Below are 20,194 nucleotides of genomic sequence, written 5' to 3'. Positions count from 1 at the left end.
CCGCAGACTTGCAGTCACCCCCACCGGACCAGTAGGATGGACCGTGGGACCACTCCCTGGCCAGATGTTTGAAGGACCTAGAGGAGGGAAGGGAACATTCCTGCAACATATAAACATCACACAACTGGGAAGTAAGGAAGGCATAAATAGTCTGACGTCTAAACTTGTCCTTGATGCTCCTGACATTAATGGAAAATAAGTTAATATTAGCCATCATGTAGGGAAAAAAGAAAAAGTTAGCGCAGGCAATACACCTTAGTTACCACTCCGGTCGGGTGGTCCCTCGTCGGTGTTGACTGCTGGTGATGGGATCACCAGCAGGCCCTCTTCCTCCATCTGGTCAAGCAGCGCGGCCTCGATCTCGGCGACCACCAGTTCCTCCTCTTCTGGCTCGGCCACCAGGGTCTCAACCATGTGCTCCATCTCTTCTGGCTCAGGGAGGGTATCCTCCTTTTCGCCTACGAAATCCAGAATCTTCTTTTTGGAGGATTCAGTAGCAGGGCTGTCCTCCACCTTCCTCTTTCCCCGGGTTGGAACTGGGGAGAGAAGAAGGGGAAAATCCTCCTCGGAATAGATAGCGGCGGGTGGAGGAAAGGTTAATTCCACCGCTACCATGGTCTGGGGAGGGAGAGTGGCTGCCGGGGCAGGGGAAAGGACACCTGCTGAGGAGTAGGGGAAGGAGGAAGAGGAAGTGGAATCCTCAGCAGGGGTGGCCGGGGTGGGGGGGGATTGGACGGGGGTGGCAGGGGGAGGGATCGAGAGAGGGGTGACAGAACTCTTACCCTCCTTTGACTTTTTCTTCTGCTTCGGAGCTGCTGGGACCGTCGCTGGGGCTTTGGCCACCGACTCCTTGACCGCTTTGGCCTTGGTCGTCTCGGCCTTGGCCGCTGGGGCCTTGGTCGTCGCGTCCTTGACCTTCACAGGCCTGGTCGTCGGGGCCTTGTCCTCCGTAGCTGGGGTCGTCGCAACCACCGATGCCCAGGATCTCTCACGCCTGGGGCAATCCTTGTACAGATGAGCCGCCAGCCCACACAGGTTGCAGGACGTCTTCTTCGGGCAGTCCTTCGAGCTGTGTCCCGTCACTCGACAAATCCTGCAGGCATCCTCCTTGCAGTCCTTCATCTCGTGGCCGTTCTTGCCGCATCTCCTGCAGTTCCGCGGCATGTCCGGGTAATAGATGAGGCCGTAGGAGTTGCCCAGGGAGAATGTCGGGGGCTGGTGCCGAAGTCCGTCTGAGTACGCCAGGTCCCTGTGAAGTCTAACGGTCACCGACCACTTACCTGTCCAGAAGCCGAGTCCATTCAGGATGTGAGAGGGTTCCTTCACAACCAAACAGAAGCGTCTCAGGAAGGTACAGATGTCTTGGCCTGGGGTGTGCGGGTTGCGCATGGAGACCGTGATCCTCCTTTCATCCCTCTGGATAGGGCAGCTACCTGTAAAGGCAGAGAAAGAATTATCCGGTCCTTTTGCGCTTACCATTTCCCAGAACCTCCTGCAGGTGTTCACAGTGGCGAAGGTGACGAAGAAGATCCCCGTCAAGAAGGTCTGGATGCTGAGGGTGTCCGACCTGGAGAAGCCTCGATCCAGCAGCATCTTCTGGCAGAACACGTCCGAGGACATGTCCGGCACCCTCCCATCCACTTCCTTCAGCTTCAGGGCCACCGTCTGCCGCATCCATGGCTCCAGGGCTGGAGCTTCGTGGCGGGGCTTCTGGGGTCCCTTCTGCTGGCCAGTCGTGGAGGCAGAGTCCTTGGGGTCAGAATCGGCTCCTGGCTGGGCCCTCCTGGCTGTCCCCAGCTCCAGGCTCTTCTTTTCGGCCTTCCTCGCAGCGCTTGCCATGGCTTTCCTCCTGCAGTTACTTCTTGGAGCTGGATCTGGAACTCTTCCCGGAATGGGTGGAGCTATGCAGATTCTTCTCCCGTCGTGTTCTGGACAAATTCCCCGAAAGGTCTTTGTCTCGATGATTTTCTTCCTCGAAGATTCCACAGGACAGCCCGATTCTTCTCCGAGTCTTCGTCTTCTTCTGGATTCTTTAGAGCTTCTTCCTCCCACCGATATCCGCCTTCGTTCTCCGATGTCAGCTGGGCTCCGAAGCTCTTCTCCTTCCGAGTTCGATCGCTCTCGTCAAGTGTAGATCGTAGCTCTTGTGTTCTTAAAAGAACAGATACTACACTTGATCTTAGCCAAAAGGCCGAGAAGCGATAACCAGAAATGGTTTCAAACTACGGAGCCACCCAAGGATCCTAAAAAGTCCATTTGTGGAGATGAGCTCCTGGACTCCCGTTAAGAAGACATGTTGTCAACCTCTAGATCCCTTACATGCCTGCACTTTTCGGCTTGCTGCTGCTGCAATCCACGCGTTTTAGATCTGCATAACTCCACCTCTTTAAACACAGCACCTTCACCCCCTGCTGTTCCCACCCGCCTCAACACCGTTGGAAGGGAGGAGAACCAATTAAGGCGGGGGGTGGGGTGGAACGAGCAGCTGTCTACCCTTAGCAGGAGGGCTCCTGATTACATACCTCTCCTGCTGCTGCTGCTGCTGGCTGTCCAGCAGCAGACTGAAGGTGGCTGCTGCTGTGCACAGGTATATAAAGGCTCAGAGCCTATTATGACACGCGCAGCCAGCGTTCCATTGCCACATTCCATCTACTGCAGGCAGGATACCTGGCTGGCTGAATGTCGCTGAGAAGCTCACAGAGACCGCCATAAGCAACAGTTTAACAGAATGCCACAGACTAATCAACCAAACTTTTTGGGTTGGGTTCTCTTTTATAGTCTGCAGGCATTAAATGAAAGAAGTCAGTGTTCCAGCAGAAGGAGACAACGTTTCAGAAAAGGCATTGTAGCAAACCAAAAAAGAAATTTTAAGCGCAGCAGAGTAACCAGCGCACATACCTGTTAGCTCAGGTGAGTTTAAAAGGCTGCTGTTGATAACAAGGGCATTTGCTAAATAGATGGTGTGTGTGCAACAATATACTGAAAGGTCAATTATATTGTGCAGCTTATCTCACCACCTGTAGTTATTTAGGTGAAAGCTCCAAAATGCTTGCCTAATATGTCTGTTTATCCAAAAGGAAGTAAAAAGGGAGAGCTAGAAAGATAGCATTGCATCACATTACATGGCAATGCAATGCACAGTTGCTGAAGTTGAACCAAAATGAGCTTGTAATCTGGCTTCTGCAACTTTGAACATGAAAAATCCAATGAGGAGAAGAAAAGCAGAGCCAAAGAGTCCATCCCAAAATCCGACAAACAAGCAAAATGAACAAAAAGCATTGAATTCAATTCTTTCTGATTTTAGAAACTGCATTAAAGAAGGGGTGCACCGGTCCTGGAGATACTGCAATACCAGGTCAATGCGTGGAGTGGACAGAGCAAGCTCTTTTTCCATCTCCCTGTTCTAAAAATCCATTTAATATATGGTCCCCAGATAGGGGACGTATCAGATATTAAACTGATAAGAACAGATACTACACTTGATCTTAGCCAAAAGGCCGAGAAGCGATAACCAGAATTGGTTTCAAACTACAGAGCCACCCAAGGATCCTAAAAAGTCCATTTGTGGAGATGAGCTCCTGGACTCCCGTTAAGAAGACATGTTGTCAACCTCTAGATCCCTTACATGCCTGCACTTTTCGGCTTGCTGCTGCTGCAATCCACGCGTTTTAGATCTGCATAACTCCACCTCTTTAAACACAGCACCTTCACCCCCTGCTGTTCCCACCCGCCTCAACACCGTTGGAAGGGAGGAGAACCAATTAAGGCGGGGGGTGGGGTGGAACGAGCAGCTGTCTACCCTTAGCAGGAGGGCTCCTGATTACATACCTCTCCTGCTGCTGCTGCTGCTGGCTGTCCAGCAGCAGACTGAAGGTGGCTGCTGCTGTGCACAGGTATATAAAGGCTCAGAGCCTATTATGACACGCGCAGCCAGCGTTCCATTGCCACATTCCATCTACTGCAGGCAGGATACCTGGCTGGCTGAATGTCGCTGAGAAGCTCACAGAGACCGCCATAAGCAACAGTTTAACAGAATGCCACAGACTAATCAACCAAACTTTTTGGGTTGGGTTCTCTTTTATAGTCTGCAGGCATTAAATGAAAGAAGTCAGTGTTCCAGCAGAAGGAGACAACGTTTCAGAAAAGGCATTGTAGCAAACCAAAAAAGAAATTTTAAGCGCAGCAGAGTAACCAGCGCACATACCTGTTAGCTCAGGTGAGTTTAAAAGGCTGCTGTTGATAACAAGGGCATTTGCTAAATAGATGGTGTGTGTGCAACAATATACTGAAAGGTCAATTATATTGTGCAGCTTATCTCACCACCTGTAGTTATTTAGGTGAAAGCTCCAAAATGCTTGCCTAATATGTCTGTTTATCCAAAAGGAAGTAAAAAGGGAGAGCTAGAAAGATAGCATTGCATCACATTACATGGCAATGCAATGCACAGTTGCTGAAGTTGAACCAAAATGAGCTTGTAATCTGGCTTCTGCAACTTTGAACATGAAAAATCCAATGAGGAGAAGAAAAGCAGAGCCAAAGAGTCCATCCCAAAATCCGACAAACAAGCAAAATGAACAAAAAACATTGAATTCAATTGTTTCTGATTTTAGAAACTGCATTAAAGAAGGGGTGCACCGGTCCTGGAGATACTGCAATACCAGGTCAATGCGTGGAGTGGACAGAGCAAGCTCTTTTTCCATCTCCCTGTTCTAAAAATCCATTTAATATATGGTCCCCAGATAGGGGACGTATCAGATATTAAACTGATAAGAACAGATACTACACTTGATCTTAGCCAAAAGGCCGAGAAGCGATAACCAGAATTGGTTTCAAACTACGGAGCCACCCAAGGATCCTAAAAAGTCCATTTGTGGAGATGAGCTCCTGGACTCCCGTTAAGAAGACATGTTGTCAACCTCTAGATCCCTTACATGCCTGCACTTTTCGGCTTGCTGCTGCTGCAATCCACGCGTTTTAGATCTGCATAACTCCACCTCTTTAAACACAGCACCTTCACCCCCTGCTGTTCCCACCCGCCTCAACACCGTTGGAAGGGAGGAGAACCAATTAAGGCGGGGGGTGGGGTGGAACGAGCAGCTGTCTACCCTTAGCAGGAGGGCTCCTGATTACATACCTCTCCTGCTGCTGCTGCTGCTGGCTGTCCAGCAGCAGACTGAAGGTGGCTGCTGCTGTGCACAGGTATATAAAGGCTCAGAGCCTATTATGACACGCGCAGCCAGCGTTCCATTGCCACATTCCATCTACTGCAGGCAGGATACCTGGCTGGCTGAATGTCGCTGAGAAGCTCACAGAGACCGCCATAAGCAACAGTTTAACAGAATGCCACAGACTAATCAACCAAACTTTTTGGGTTGGGTTCTCTTTTATAGTCTGCAGGCATTAAATGAAAGAAGTCAGTGTTCCAGCAGAAGGAGACAACGTTTCAGAAAAGGCATTGTAGCAAACCAAAAAAGAAATTTTAAGCGCAGCAGAGTAACCAGCGCACATACCTGTTAGCTCAGGTGAGTTTAAAAGGCTGCTGTTGATAACAAGGGCATTTGCTAAATAGATGGTGTGTGTGCAACAATATACTGAAAGGTCAATTATATTGTGCAGCTTATCTCACCACCTGTAGTTATTTAGGTGAAAGCTCCAAAATGCTTGCCTAATATGTCTGTTTATCCAAAAGGAAGTAAAAAGGGAGAGCTAGAAAGATAGCATTGCATCACATTACATGGCAATGCAATGCACAGTTGCTGAAGTTGAACCAAAATGAGCTTGTAATCTGGCTTCTGCAACTTTGAACATGAAAAATCCAATGAGGAGAAGAAAAGCAGAGCCAAAGAGTCCATCCCAAAATCCGACAAACAAGCAAAATGAACAAAAAACATTGAATTCAATTCTTTCTGATTTTAGAAACTGCATTAAAGAAGGGGTGCACCGGTCCTGGAGATACTGCAATACCAGGTCAATGCGTGGAGTGGACAGAGCAAGCTCTTTTTCCATCTCCCTGTTCTAAAAATCCATTTAATATATGGTCCCCAGATAGGGGACGTATCAGATATTAAACTGATAAGAACAGATACTACACTTGATCTTAGCCAAAAGGCCGAGAAGCGATAACCAGAATTGGTTTCAAACTACGGAGCCACCCAAGGATCCTAAAAAGTCCATTTGTGGAGATGAGCTCCTGGACTCCCGTTAAGAAGACATGTTGTCAACCTCTAGATCCCTTACATGCCTGCACTTTTCGGCTTGCTGCTGCTGCAATCCACGCGTTTTAGATCTGCATAACTCCACCTCTTTAAACACAGCACCTTCACCCCCTGCTGTTCCCACCCGCCTCAACACCGTTGGAAGGGAGGAGAACCAATTAAGGCGGGGGGTGGGGTGGAACGAGCAGCTGTCTACCCTTAGCAGGAGGGCTCCTGATTACATACCTCTCCTGCTGCTGCTGCTGCTGGCTGTCCAGCAGCAGACTGAAGGTGGCTGCTGCTGTGCACAGGTATATAAAGGCTCAGAGCCTATTATGACACGCGCAGCCAGCGTTCCATTGCCACATTCCATCTACTGCAGGCAGGATACCTGGCTGGCTGAATGTCGCTGAGAAGCTCACAGAGACCGCCATAAGCAACAGTTTAACAGAATGCCACAGACTAATCAACCAAACTTTTTGGGTTGGGTTCTCTTTTATAGTCTGCAGGCATTAAATGAAAGAAGTCAGTGTTCCAGCAGAAGGAGACAACGTTTCAGAAAAGGCATTGTAGCAAACCAAAAAAGAAATTTTAAGCGCAGCAGAGTAACCAGCGCACATACCTGTTAGCTCAGGTGAGTTTAAAAGGCTGCTGTTGATAACAAGGGCATTTGCTAAATAGATGGTGTGTGTGCAACAATATACTGAAAGGTCAATTATATTGTGCAGCTTATCTCACCACCTGTAGTTATTTAGGTGAAAGCTCCAAAATGCTTGCCTAATATGTCTGTTTATCCAAAAGGAAGTAAAAAGGGAGAGCTAGAAAGATAGCATTGCATCACATTACATGGCAATGCAATGCACAGTTGCTGAAGTTGAACCAAAATGAGCTTGTAATCTGGCTTCTGCAACTTTGAACATGAAAAATCCAATGAGGAGAAGAAAAGCAGAGCCAAAGAGTCCATCCCAAAATCCGACAAACAAGCAAAATGAACAAAAAACATTGAATTCAATTCTTTCTGATTTTAGAAACTGCATTAAAGAAGGGGTGCACCGGTCCTGGAGATACTGCAATACCAGGTCAATGCGTGGAGTGGACAGAGCAAGCTCTTTTTCCATCTCCCTGTTCTAAAAATCCATTTAATATATGGTCCCCAGATAGGGGACGTATCAGATATTAAACTGATAAGAACAGATACTACACTTGATCTTAGCCAAAAGGCCGAGAAGCGATAACCAGAATTGGTTTCAAACTACGGAGCCACCCAAGGATCCTAAAAAGTCCATTTGTGGAGATGAGCTCCTGGACTCCCGTTAAGAAGACATGTTGTCAACCTCTAGATCCCTTACATGCCTGCACTTTTCGGCTTGCTGCTGCTGCAATCCACGCGTTTTAGATCTGCATAACTCCACCTCTTTAAACACAGCACCTTCACCCCCTGCTGTTCCCACCCGCCTCAACACCGTTGGAAGGGAGGAGAACCAATTAAGGCGGGGGGTGGGGTGGAACGAGCAGCTGTCTACCCTTAGCAGGAGGGCTCCTGATTACATACCTCTCCTGCTGCTGCTGCTGCTGGCTGTCCAGCAGCAGACTGAAGGTGGCTGCTGCTGTGCACAGGTATATAAAGGCTCAGAGCCTATTATGACACGCGCAGCCAGCGTTCCATTGCCACATTCCATCTACTGCAGGCAGGATACCTGGCTGGCTGAATGTCGCTGAGAAGCTCACAGAGACCGCCATAAGCAACAGTTTAACAGAATGCCACAGACTAATCAACCAAACTTTTTGGGTTGGGTTCTCTTTTATAGTCTGCAGGCATTAAATGAAAGAAGTCAGTGTTCCAGCAGAAGGAGACAACGTTTCAGAAAAGGCATTGTAGCAAACCAAAAAAGAAATTTTAAGCGCAGCAGAGTAACCAGCGCACATACCTGTTAGCTCAGGTGAGTTTAAAAGGCTGCTGTTGATAACAAGGGCATTTGCTAAATAGATGGTGTGTGTGCAACAATATACTGAAAGGTCAATTATATTGTGCAGCTTATCTCACCACCTGTAGTTATTTAGGTGAAAGCTCCAAAATGCTTGCCTAATATGTCTGTTTATCCAAAAGGAAGTAAAAAGGGAGAGCTAGAAAGATAGCATTGCATCACATTACATGGCAATGCAATGCACAGTTGCTGAAGTTGAACCAAAATGAGCTTGTAATCTGGCTTCTGCAACTTTGAACATGAAAAATCCAATGAGGAGAAGAAAAGCAGAGCCAAAGAGTCCATCCCAAAATCCGACAAACAAGCAAAATGAACAAAAAACATTGAATTCAATTCTTTCTGATTTTAGAAACTGCATTAAAGAAGGGGTGCACCGGTCCTGGAGATACTGCAATACCAGGTCAATGCGTGGAGTGGACAGAGCAAGCTCTTTTTCCATCTCCCTGTTCTAAAAATCCATTTAATATATGGTCCCCAGATAGGGGACGTATCAGATATTAAACTGATAAGAACAGATACTACACTTGATCTTAGCCAAAAGGCCGAGAAGCGATAACCAGAATTGGTTTCAAACTACGGAGCCACCCAAGGATCCTAAAAAGTCCATTTGTGGAGATGAGCTCCTGGACTCCCGTTAAGAAGACATGTTGTCAACCTCTAGATCCCTTACATGCCTGCACTTTTCGGCTTGCTGCTGCTGCAATCCACGCGTTTTAGATCTGCATAACTCCACCTCTTTAAACACAGCACCTTCACCCCCTGCTGTTCCCACCCGCCTCAACACCGTTGGAAGGGAGGAGAACCAATTAAGGCGGGGGGTGGGGTGGAACGAGCAGCTGTCTACCCTTAGCAGGAGGGCTCCTGATTACATACCTCTCCTGCTGCTGCTGCTGCTGGCTGTCCAGCAGCAGACTGAAGGTGGCTGCTGCTGTGCACAGGTATATAAAGGCTCAGAGCCTATTATGACACGCGCAGCCAGCGTTCCATTGCCACATTCCATCTACTGCAGGCAGGATACCTGGCTGGCTGAATGTCGCTGAGAAGCTCACAGAGACCGCCATAAGCAACAGTTTAACAGAATGCCACAGACTAATCAACCAAACTTTTTGGGTTGGGTTCTCTTTTATAGTCTGCAGGCATTAAATGAAAGAAGTCAGTGTTCCAGCAGAAGGAGACAACGTTTCAGAAAAGGCATTGTAGCAAACCAAAAAAGAAATTTTAAGCGCAGCAGAGTAACCAGCGCACATACCTGTTAGCTCAGGTGAGTTTAAAAGGCTGCTGTTGATAACAAGGGCATTTGCTAAATAGATGGTGTGTGTGCAACAATATACTGAAAGGTCAATTATATTGTGCAGCTTATCTCACCACCTGTAGTTATTTAGGTGAAAGCTCCAAAATGCTTGCCTAATATGTCTGTTTATCCAAAAGGAAGTAAAAAGGGAGAGCTAGAAAGATAGCATTGCATCACATTACATGGCAATGCAATGCACAGTTGCTGAAGTTGAACCAAAATGAGCTTGTAATCTGGCTTCTGCAACTTTGAACATGAAATATCCAATGAGGAGAAGAAAAGCAGAGCCAAAGAGTCCATCCCAAAATCCGACAAACAAGCAAAATGAACAAAAAACATTGAATTCAATTCTTTCTGATTTTAGAAACTGCATTAAAGAAGGGGTGCACCGGTCCTGGAGATACTGCAATACCAGGTCAATGCGTGGAGTGGACAGAGCAAGCTCTTTTTCCATCTCCCTGTTCTAAAAATCCATTTAATATATGGTCCCCAGATAGGGGACGTATCAGATATTAAACTGATAAGAACAGATTTTTTTGATTGAAGCTGCATCCAAGGCACTGAAAAATGTGACCGAAGTCACACCAAAACAGCGCACGAGGCGAGGATTCATGTGGACCCTTCCCGGAGGAGAGGGTCCCCAATAAACCATCCCCATCCCTCCGAGCCAGAAGGCCACAGCGAGGGTCAGGGATCTCCGATGCTCTCCCTAGCCGAAGCCGGAGAAGAGCCGTTTTCGTGCTCCCAGCTTCCATCTAGGCTGCCACCCTAGTGGAGCTGGAGCCTGTGTTGGTTTCTCAGCCCAAAGCTGACCGGACCTCCGACCGGGTTTATAAAAATTCCCCTTCCTAGCCCGGAGGCCAGGAATAGGGGGGGGTTGCTCAGAAAGTATGATTGGCAAAGGTGCGGCGTGCTACGAAGCCAAGTCTTTCTGGGGTTCCCAGTCCCAGTAAGCTTGAACTCCCACCAGGGCGCCTACTCCTGGGGCACATTGCTCCAAAGCCCTCACACTTACCCAGCCTAGTGACTTCGATCCTGGAGGGCCATGTTTTCCATCAGATAACTCTATGAGCCACCTGGCGTACTAACAAGTGCACCAAACCAGTGTGTAAAATGCATCAATTTACTAGGGCAGCCCAAGGACAAAACTGCCTTTTCAAAAGATACTACACTTGATCTTAGCCAAAAGGCCGAGAAGCGATAACCAGAATTGGTTTCAAACTACGGAGCCACCCAGGGATCCTAAAAAGTCCATTTGTGGAGATGAGCTCCTGGACTCCCGTTAAGAAGACATGTTGTCAACCTCTAGATCCCTTACATGCCTGCACTTTTCGGCTTGCTGCTGCTGCAATCCACGCGTTTTAGATCTGCATAACTCCACCTCTTTAAACACAGCACCTTCACCCCCTGCTGTTCCCACCCGCCTCAACACCGTTGGAAGGGAGGAGAACCAATTAAGGCGGGGGGTGGGGTGGAACGAGCAGCTGTCTACCCTTAGCAGGAGGGCTCCTGATTACATACCTCTCCTGCTGCTGCTGCTGCTGGCTGTCCAGCAGCAGACTGAAGGTGGCTGCTGCTGTGCACAGGTATATAAAGGCTCAGAGCCTATTATGACACGCGCAGCCAGCGTTCCATTGCCACATTCCATCTACTGCAGGCAGGATACCTGGCTGGCTGAATGTCGCTGAGAAGCTCACAGAGACCGCCATAAGCAACAGTTTAACAGAATGCCACAGACTAATCAACCAAACTTTTTGGGTTGGGTTCTCTTTTATAGTCTGCAGGCATTAAATGAAAGAAGTCAGTGTTCCAGCAGAAGGAGACAACGTTTCAGAAAAGGCATTGTAGCAAACCAAAAAAGAAATTTTAAGCGCAGCAGAGTAACCAGCGCACATACCTGTTAGCTCAGGTGAGTTTAAAAGGCTGCTGTTGATAACAAGGGCATTTGCTAAATAGATGGTGTGTGTGCAACAATATACTGAAAGGTCAATTATATTGTGCAGCTTATCTCACCACCTGTAGTTATTTAGGTGAAAGCTCCAAAATGCTTGCCTAATATGTCTGTTTATCCAAAAGGAAGTAAAAAGGGAGAGCTAGAAAGATAGCATTGCATCACATTACATGGCAATGCAATGCACAGTTGCTGAAGTTGAACCCAAATGAGCTTGTAATCTGGCTTCTGCAACTTTGAACATGAAAAATCCAATGAGGAGAAGAAAAGCAGAGCCAAAGAGTCCATCCCAAAATCCGACAAACAAGCAAAATGAACAAAAAACATTGAATTCAATTCTTTCTGATTTTAGAAACTGCATTAAAGAAGGGGTGCACCGGTCCTGGAGATACTGCAATACCAGGTCAATGCGTGGAGTGGACAGAGCAAGCTCTTTTTCCATCTCCCTGTTCTAAAAATCCATTTAATATATGGTCCCCAGATAGGGGACGTATCAGATATTAAACTGATAAGAACAGATTTTTTTGATTGAAGCTGCATCCAAGGCACTGAAAAATGTGACCGAAGTCACACCAAAACAGCGCACGAGGCGAGGATTCATGTGGACCCTTCCCGGAGGAGAGGGTCCCCAATAAACCATCCCCATCCCTCCGAGCCAGAAGGCCACAGCGAGGGTCAGGGATCTCCGATGCTCTCCCTAGCCGAAGCCGGAGAAGAGCCGTTTTCGTGCTCCCAGCTTCCATCTAGGCTGCCACCCTAGTGGAGCTGGAGCCTGTGTTGGTTTCTCAGCCCAAAGCTGACCGGACCTCCGACCGGGTTTATAAAAATTCCCCTTCCTAGCCCGGAGGCCAGGAATAGGGGGGGGTTGCTCAGAAAGTATGATTGGCAAAGGTGCGGCGTGCTACGAAGCCAAGTCTTTCTGGGGTTCCCAGTCCCAGTAAGCTTGAACTCCCACCAGGGCGCCTACTCCTGGGGCACATTGCTCCAAAGCCCTCACACTTACCCAGCCTAGTGACTTCGATCCTGGAGGGCCATGTTTTCCATCAGATAACTCTATGAGCCACCTGGCGTACTAACAAGTGCACCAAACCAGTGTGTAAAATGCATCAATTTACTAGGGCAGCCCAAGGACAAAACTGCCTTTTCAAAAGATACTACACTTGATCTTAGCCAAAAGGCCGAGAAGCGATAACCAGAATTGGTTTCAAACTACGGAGCCACCCAGGGATCCTAAAAAGTCCATTTGTGGAGATGAGCTCCTGGACTCCCGTTAAGAAGACATGTTGTCAACCTCTAGATCCCTTACATGCCTGCACTTTTCGGCTTGCTGCTGCTGCAATCCACGCGTTTTAGATCTGCATAACTCCACCTCTTTAAACACAGCACCTTCACCCCCTGCTGTTCCCACCCGCCTCAACACCGTTGGAAGGGAGGAGAACCAATTAAGGCGGGGGGTGGGGTGGAACGAGCAGCTGTCTACCCTTAGCAGGAGGGCTCCTGATTACATACCTCTCCTGCTGCTGCTGCTGCTGGCTGTCCAGCAGCAGACTGAAGGTGGCTGCTGCTGTGCACAGGTATATAAAGGCTCAGAGCCTATTATGACACGCGCAGCCAGCGTTCCATTGCCACATTCCATCTACTGCAGGCAGGATACCTGGCTGGCTGAATGTCGCTGAGAAGCTCACAGAGACCGCCATAAGCAACAGTTTAACAGAATGCCACAGACTAATCAACCAAACTTTTTGGGTTGGGTTCTCTTTTATAGTCTGCAGGCATTAAATGAAAGAAGTCAGTGTTCCAGCAGAAGGAGACAACGTTTCAGAAAAGGCATTGTAGCAAACCAAAAAAGAAATTTTAAGCGCAGCAGAGTAACCAGCGCACATACCTGTTAGCTCAGGTGAGTTTAAAAGGCTGCTGTTGATAACAAGGGCATTTGCTAAATAGATGGTGTGTGTGCAACAATATACTGAAAGGTCAATTATATTGTGCAGCTTATCTCACCACCTGTAGTTATTTAGGTGAAAGCTCCAAAATGCTTGCCTAATATGTCTGTTTATCCAAAAGGAAGTAAAAAGGGAGAGCTAGAAAGATAGCATTGCATCACATTACATGGCAATGCAATGCACAGTTGCTGAAGTTGAACCAAAATGAGCTTGTAATCTGGCTTCTGCAACTTTGAACATGAAAAATCCAATGAGGAGAAGAAAAGCAGAGCCAAAGAGTCCATCCCAAAATCCGACAAACAAGCAAAATGAACAAAAAACATTGAATTCAATTCTTTCTGATTTTAGAAACTGCATTAAAGAAGGGGTGCACCGGTCCTGGAGATACTGCAATACCAGGTCAATGCGTGGAGTGGACAGAGCAAGCTCTTTTTCCATCTCCCTGTTCTAAAAATCCATTTAATATATGGTCCCCAGATAGGGGACGTATCAGATATTAAACTGATAAGAACAGATTTTTTTGATTGAAGCTGCATCCAAGGCACTGAAAAATGTGACCGAAGTCACACCAAAACAGCGCACGAGGCGAGGATTCATGTGGACCCTTCCCGGAGGAGAGGGTCCCCAATAAACCATCCCCATCCCTCCGAGCCAGAAGGCCACAGCGAGGGTCAGGGATCTCCGATGCTCTCCCTAGCCGAAGCCGGAGAAGAGCCGTTTTCGTGCTCCCAGCTTCCATCTAGGCTGCCACCCTAGTGGAGCTGGAGCCTGTGTTGGTTTCTCAGCCCAAAGCTGACCGGACCTCCGACCGGGTTTATAAAAATTCCCCTTCCTAGCCCGAAGGCCAGGAATAGGGGGGGGTTGCTCAGAAAGTATGATTGGCAAAGGTGCGGCGTGCTACGAAGCCAAGTCTTTCTGGGGTTCCCAGTCCCAGTAAGCTTGAACTCCCACCAGGGCGCCTACTCCTGGGGCACATTGCTCCAAAGCCCTCACACTTACCCAGCCTAGTGACTTCGATCCTGGAGGGCCATGTTTTCCATCAGATAACTCTATGAGCCACCTGGCGTACTAACAAGTGCACCAAACCAGTGTGTAAAATGCATCAATTTACTAGGGCAGCCCAAGGACAAAACTGCCTTTTCAAAAGATACTACACTTGATCTTAGCCAAAAGGCCGAGAAGCGATAACCAGAATTGGTTTCAAACTACGGAGCCACCCAAGGATCCTAAAAAGTCCATTTGTGGAGATGAGCTCCTGGACTCCCGTTAAGAAGACATGTTGTCAACCTCTAGATCCCTTACATGCCTGCACTTTTCGGCTTGCTGCTGCTGCAATCCACGCGTTTTAGATCTGCATAACTCCACCTCTTTAAACACAGCACCTTCACCCCCTGCTGTTCCCACCCGCCTCAACACCGTTGGAAGGGAGGAGAACCAATTAAGGCGGGGGGTGGGGTGGAACGAGCAGCTGTCTACCCTTAGCAGGAGGGCTCCTGATTACATACCTCTCCTGCTGCTGCTGCTGCTGGCTGTCCAGCAGCAGACTGAAGGTGGCTGCTGCTGTGCACAGGTATATAAAGGCTCAGAGCCTATTATGACACGCGCAGCCAGCGTTCCATTGCCACATTCCATCTACTGCAGGCAGGATACCTGGCTGGCTGAATGTCGCTGAGAAGCTCACAGAGACCGCCATAAGCAACAGTTTAACAGAATGCCACAGACTAATCAACCAAACTTTTTGGGTTGGGTTCTCTTTTATAGTCTGCAGGCATTAAATGAAAGAAGTCAGTGTTCCAGCAGAAGGAGACAACGTTTCAGAAAAGGCATTGTAGCAAACCAAAAAAGAAATTTTAAGCGCAGCAGAGTAACCAGCGCACATACCTGTTAGCTCAGGTGAGTTTAAAAGGCTGCTGTTGATAACAAGGGCATTTGCTAAATAGATGGTGTGTGTGCAACAATATACTGAAAGGTCAATTATATTGTGCAGCTTATCTCACCACCTGTAGTTATTTAGGTGAAAGCTCCAAAATGCTTGCCTAATATGTCTGTTTATCCAAAAGGAAGTAAAAAGGGAGAGCTAGAAAGATAGCATTGCATCACATTACATGGCAATGCAATGCACAGTTGCTGAAGTTGAACCAAAATGAGCTTGTAATCTGGCTTCTGCAACTTTGAACATGAAAAATCCAATGAGGAGAAGAAAAGCAGAGCCAAAGAGTCCATCCCAAAATCCGACAAACAAGCAAAATGAACAAAAAACATTGAATTCAATTCTTTCTGATTTTAGAAACTGCATTAAAGAAGGGGTGCACCGGTCCTGGAGATACTGCAATACCAGGTCAATGCGTGGAGTGGACAGAGCAAGCTCTTTTTCCATCTCCCTGTTCTAAAAATCCATTTAATATATGGTCCCCAGATAGGGGACATATCAGATATTAAACTGATAAGAACAGATACTACACTTGATCTTAGCCAAAAGGCCGAGAAGCGATAACCAGAATTGGTTTCAAACTACGGAGCCACCCAAGGATCCTAAAATGTCCATTTGTGGAGATGAGCTCCTGGACTCCCGTTAAGAAGACATGTTGTCAACCTCTAGATCCCTTACATGCCTGCACTTTTCGGCTTGCTGCTGCTGCAATCCACGCGTTTTAGATCTGCATAACTCCACCTCTTTAAACACAGCACCTTCACCCCCTGCTGTTCCCACCCGCCTCAACACCGTTGGAAGGGAGGAGAACCAATTAAGGCGGGGGGTGGGGTGGAACGAGCAGCTGTCTACCCTTAGCAGGAGGGCTCCTGATTACATACCTCTCCTGCTGCTGCTGCTGCTGGCTGTCCAGCAGCAGACTGAAGGTGGCTGCTGCTGTGCACAGGTATATAAAGGCTCAGAGCCTATTATGACACGCGCAGCCAGCGTTCCATTGCCACATTCCATCTACTGCAGGCAGGATACCTGGCTGGCTGAATGTCGCTGAGAAGCTCACAGAGACCGCCATAAGCAACAGTTTAACAGAATGCCACAGACTAATCAACCAAACTTTTTGGGTTGGGTTCTCTTTTATAGTCTGCAGGCATTAAATGAAAGAAGTCAGTGTTCCAGCAGAAGGAGACAACGTTTCAGAAAAGGCATTGTAGCAAACCAAAAAAGAAATTTTAAGCGCAGCAGAGTAACCAGCGCACATACCTGTTAGCTCAGGTGAGTTTAAAAGGCTGCTGTTGATAACAAGGGCATTTGCTAAATAGATGGTGTGTGTGCAACAATATACTGAAAGGTCAATTATATTGTGCAGCTTATCTCACCACCTGTAGTTATTTAGGTGAAAGCTCCAAAATGCTTGCCTAATATGTCTGTTTATCCAAAAGGAAGTAAAAAGGGAGAGCTAGAAAGATAGCATTGCATCACATTACATGGCAATGCAATGCACAGTTGCTGAAGTTGAACCAAAATGAGCTTGTAATCTGGCTTCTGCAACTTTGAACATGAAAAATCCAATGAGGAGAAGAAAAGCAGAGCCAAAGAGTCCATCCCAAAATCTGACAAACAAGCAAAATGAACAAAAAACATTGAATTCAATTCTTTCTGATTTTAGAAACTGCATTAAAGAAGGGGTGCACCGGTCCTGGAGATACTGCAATACCAGGTCAATGCGTGGAGTGGACAGAGCAAGCTCTTTTTCCATCTCCCTGTTCTAAAAATCCATTTAATATATGGTCCCCAGATAGGGGACGTATCAGATATTAAACTGATAAGAACAGATACTACACTTGATCTTAGCCAAAAGGCCGAGAAGCGATAACCAGAATTGGTTTCAAACTACGGAGCCACCCAAGGATCCTAAAAAGTCCATTTGTGGAGATGAGCTCCTGGACTCCCGTTAAGAAGACATGTTGTCAACCTCTAGATCCCTTACATGCCTGCACTTTTCGGCTTGCTGCTGCTGCAATCCACGCGTTTTAGATCTGCATAACTCCACCTCTTTAAACACAGCACCTTCACCCCCTGCTGTTCCCACCCGCCTCAACACCGTTGGAAGGGAGGAGAACCAATTAAGGCGGGGGGTGGGGTGGAACGAGCAGCTGTCTACCCTTAGCAGGAGGGCTCCTGATTACATACCTCTCCTGCTGCTGCTGCTGCTGGCTGTCCAGCAGCAGACTGAAGGTGGCTGCTGCTGTGCACAGGTATATAAAGGCTCAGAGCCTATTATGACACGCGCAGCCAGCGTTCCATTGCCACATTCCATCTACTGCAGGCAGGATACCTGGCTGGCTGAATGTCGCTGAGAAGCTCACAGAGACCGCCATAAGCAACAGTTTAACAGAATGCCACAGACTAATCAACCAAACTTTTTGGGTTGGGTTCTCTTTTATAGTCTGCAGGCATTAAATGAAAGAAGTCAGTGTTCCAGCAGAAGGAGACAACGTTTCAGAAAAGGCATTGTAGCAAACCAAAAAAGAAATTTTAAGCGCAGCAGAGTAACCAGCGCACATACCTGTTAGCTCAGGTGAGTTTAAAAGGCTGCTGTTGATAACAAGGGCATTTGCTAAATAGATGGTGTGTGTGCAACAATATACTGAAAGGTCAATTATATTGTGCAGCTTATCTCACCACCTGTAGTTATTTAGGTGAAAGCTCCAAAATGCTTGCCTAATATGTCTGTTTATTCAAAAGGAAGTAAAAAGGGAGAGCTAGAAAGATAGCATTGCATCACATTACATGGCAATGCAATGCACAGTTGCTGAAGTTGAACCAAAATGAGCTTGTAATCTGGCTTCTGCAACTTTGAACATGAAAAATCCAATGAGGAGAAGAAAAGCAGAGCCAAAGAGTCCATCCCAAAATCCGACAAACAAGCAAAATGAACAAAAAACATTGAATTCAATTCTTTCTGATTTTAGAAACTGCATTAAAGAAGGGGTGCACCGGTCCTGGAGATACTGCAATACCAGGTCAATGCGTGGAGTGGACAGAGCAAGCTCTTTTTCCATCTCCCTGTTCTAAAAATCCATTTAATATATGGTCCCCAGATAGGGGACGTATCAGATATTAAACTGATAAGAACAGATACTACACTTGATCTTAGCCAAAAGGCCGAGAAGCGATAACCAGAATTGGTTTCAAACTACGGAGCCACCCAAGGATCCTAAAAAGTCCATTTGTGGAGATGAGCTCCTGGACTCCCGTTAAGAAGACATGTTGTCAACCTCTAGATCCCTTACATGCCTGCACTTTTCGGCTTGCTGCTGCTGCAATCCACGCGTTTTAGATCTGCATAACTCCACCTCTTTAAACACAGCACCTTCACCCCCTGCTGTTCCCACCCGCCTCAACACCGTTGGAAGGGAGGAGAACCAATTAAGGCGGGGGGTGGGGTGGAACGAGCAGCTGTCTACCCTTAGCAGGAGGGCTCCTGATTACATACCTCTCCTGCTGCTGCTGCTGCTGGCTGTCCAGCAGCAGACTGAAGGTGGCTGCTGCTGTGCACAGGTATATAAAGGCTCAGAGCCTATTATGACACGCGCAGCCAGCGTTCCATTGCCACATTCCATCTACTGCAGGCAGGATACCTGGCTGGCTGAATGTCGCTGAGAAGCTCACAGAGACCGCCATAAGCAACAGTTTAACAGAATGCCACAGACTAATCAACCAAACTTTTTGGGTTGGGTTCTCTTTTATAGTCTGCAGGCATTAAATGAAAGAAGTCAGTGTTCCAGCAGAAGGAGACAACGTTTCAGAAAAGGCATTGTAGCAAACCAAAAAAGAAATTTTAAGCGCAGCAGAGTAACCAGCGCACATACCTGTTAGCTCAGGTGAGTTTAAAAGGCTGCTGTTGATAACAAGGGCATTTGCTAAATAGATGGTGTGTGTGCAACAATATACTGAAAGGTCAATTATATTGTGCAGCTTATCTCACCACCTGTAGTTATTTAGGTGAAAGCTCCAAAATGCTTGCCTAATATGTCTGTTTATCCAAAAGGAAGTAAAAAGGGAGAGCTAGAAAGATAGCATTGCATCACATTACATGGCAATGCAATGCACAGTTGCTGAAGTTGAACCAAAATGAGCTTGTAATCTGGCTTCTGCAACTTTGAACATGAAAAATCCAATGAGGAGAAGAAAAGCAGAGCCAAAGAGTCCATCCCAAAATCCGACAAACAAGCAAAATGAACAAAAAACATTGAATTCAATTCTTTCTGATTTTAGAAACTGCATTAAAGAAGGGGTGCACCGGTCCTGGAGATACTGCAATACCAGGTCAATGCGTGGAGTGGACAGAGCAAGCTCTTTTTCCATCTCCCTGTTCTAAAAATCCATTTAATATATGGTCCCCAGATAGGGGACGTATCAGATATTAAACTGATAAGAACAGATACTACACTTGATCTTAGCCAAAAGGCCGAGAAGCGATAACCAGAATTGGTTTCAAACTACGGAGCCACCCAAGGATCCTAAAAAGTCCATTTGTGGAGATGAGCTCCTGGACTCCCGTTAAGAAGACATGTTGTCAACCTCTAGATCCCTTACATGCCTGCACTTTTCGGCTTGCTGCTGCTGCAATCCACGCGTTTTAGATCTGCATAACTCCACCTCTTTAAACACAGCACCTTCACCCCCTGCTGTTCCCACCCGCCTCAACACCGTTGGAAGGGAGGAGAACCAATTAAGGCGGGGGGTGGGGTGGAACGAGCAGCTGTCTACCCTTAGCAGGAGGGCTCCTGATTACATACCTCTCCTGCTGCTGCTGCTGCTGGCTGTCCAGCAGCAGACTGAAGGTGGCTGCTGCTGTGCACAGGTATATAAAGGCTCAGAGCCTATTATGACACGCGCA

General features: G+C 47.2%; 12 non-coding genes and 4 pseudogenes across 12 annotated transcripts; all 16 read right to left on the bottom strand.

The window, feature by feature from the left end:
• Positions 1-2,125: 2,125 nt before the first annotated feature.
• On the bottom strand, positions 2,126-2,203 carry LOC141230405 (U2 spliceosomal RNA; annotated as a pseudogene).
• Positions 2,204-3,318: 1,115 nt separating this feature from the next.
• On the bottom strand, positions 3,319-3,509 carry LOC141230518 (U2 spliceosomal RNA). Its single transcript, XR_012296978.1, has one exon. It is a non-coding gene; the product is annotated as a U2 spliceosomal RNA (small nuclear RNA).
• A 1,115-nt stretch (positions 3,510-4,624) lies between these two features.
• LOC141230517 (U2 spliceosomal RNA) lies at positions 4,625-4,815 on the bottom strand. The gene has a single exon (XR_012296977.1). It is a non-coding gene; the product is annotated as a U2 spliceosomal RNA (small nuclear RNA).
• A 1,115-nt stretch (positions 4,816-5,930) lies between these two features.
• Positions 5,931-6,121, bottom strand: LOC141230516 (U2 spliceosomal RNA). The gene has a single exon (XR_012296976.1). It is a non-coding gene; the product is annotated as a U2 spliceosomal RNA (small nuclear RNA).
• Positions 6,122-7,236: 1,115 nt separating this feature from the next.
• Positions 7,237-7,427, bottom strand: LOC141230515 (U2 spliceosomal RNA). Its single transcript, XR_012296975.1, has one exon. It is a non-coding gene; the product is annotated as a U2 spliceosomal RNA (small nuclear RNA).
• Positions 7,428-8,542: 1,115 nt separating this feature from the next.
• Positions 8,543-8,733, bottom strand: LOC141230514 (U2 spliceosomal RNA). Its single transcript, XR_012296974.1, has one exon. It is a non-coding gene; the product is annotated as a U2 spliceosomal RNA (small nuclear RNA).
• Positions 8,734-9,848: 1,115 nt separating this feature from the next.
• LOC141230289 (U2 spliceosomal RNA) lies at positions 9,849-10,031 on the bottom strand. The gene has a single exon (XR_012296840.1). It is a non-coding gene; the product is annotated as a U2 spliceosomal RNA (small nuclear RNA).
• Positions 10,032-10,556: 525 nt separating this feature from the next.
• On the bottom strand, positions 10,557-10,672 carry LOC141230412 (U2 spliceosomal RNA; annotated as a pseudogene).
• A 1,115-nt stretch (positions 10,673-11,787) lies between these two features.
• On the bottom strand, positions 11,788-11,970 carry LOC141230287 (U2 spliceosomal RNA). Its single transcript, XR_012296839.1, has one exon. It is a non-coding gene; the product is annotated as a U2 spliceosomal RNA (small nuclear RNA).
• A 525-nt stretch (positions 11,971-12,495) lies between these two features.
• On the bottom strand, positions 12,496-12,611 carry LOC141230411 (U2 spliceosomal RNA; annotated as a pseudogene).
• A 1,115-nt stretch (positions 12,612-13,726) lies between these two features.
• Positions 13,727-13,909, bottom strand: LOC141230285 (U2 spliceosomal RNA). Its single transcript, XR_012296837.1, has one exon. It is a non-coding gene; the product is annotated as a U2 spliceosomal RNA (small nuclear RNA).
• A 525-nt stretch (positions 13,910-14,434) lies between these two features.
• Positions 14,435-14,550, bottom strand: LOC141230410 (U2 spliceosomal RNA; annotated as a pseudogene).
• Positions 14,551-15,665: 1,115 nt separating this feature from the next.
• LOC141230487 (U2 spliceosomal RNA) lies at positions 15,666-15,856 on the bottom strand. Its single transcript, XR_012296948.1, has one exon. It is a non-coding gene; the product is annotated as a U2 spliceosomal RNA (small nuclear RNA).
• A 1,115-nt stretch (positions 15,857-16,971) lies between these two features.
• Positions 16,972-17,162, bottom strand: LOC141230513 (U2 spliceosomal RNA). The gene has a single exon (XR_012296973.1). It is a non-coding gene; the product is annotated as a U2 spliceosomal RNA (small nuclear RNA).
• A 1,115-nt stretch (positions 17,163-18,277) lies between these two features.
• Positions 18,278-18,468, bottom strand: LOC141230512 (U2 spliceosomal RNA). The gene has a single exon (XR_012296972.1). It is a non-coding gene; the product is annotated as a U2 spliceosomal RNA (small nuclear RNA).
• A 1,115-nt stretch (positions 18,469-19,583) lies between these two features.
• On the bottom strand, positions 19,584-19,774 carry LOC141230511 (U2 spliceosomal RNA). Its single transcript, XR_012296971.1, has one exon. It is a non-coding gene; the product is annotated as a U2 spliceosomal RNA (small nuclear RNA).
• Between the last annotated feature and the right edge of the window lie 420 nt (positions 19,775-20,194).

The sequence above is a fragment of the Phyllobates terribilis genome, unplaced genomic scaffold, assembly GCF_046119375.1.
Source record: "Phyllobates terribilis strain yellow unplaced genomic scaffold, ASM4611937v1 Scaffold_499__1_contigs__length_1316695, whole genome shotgun sequence".
NCBI lineage: Eukaryota > Metazoa > Chordata > Amphibia > Anura > Dendrobatidae > Phyllobates > Phyllobates terribilis.
Note: the sequence above shows the minus strand (reverse complement) of the source record. Positions and strands in the feature narration are given on the sequence as shown.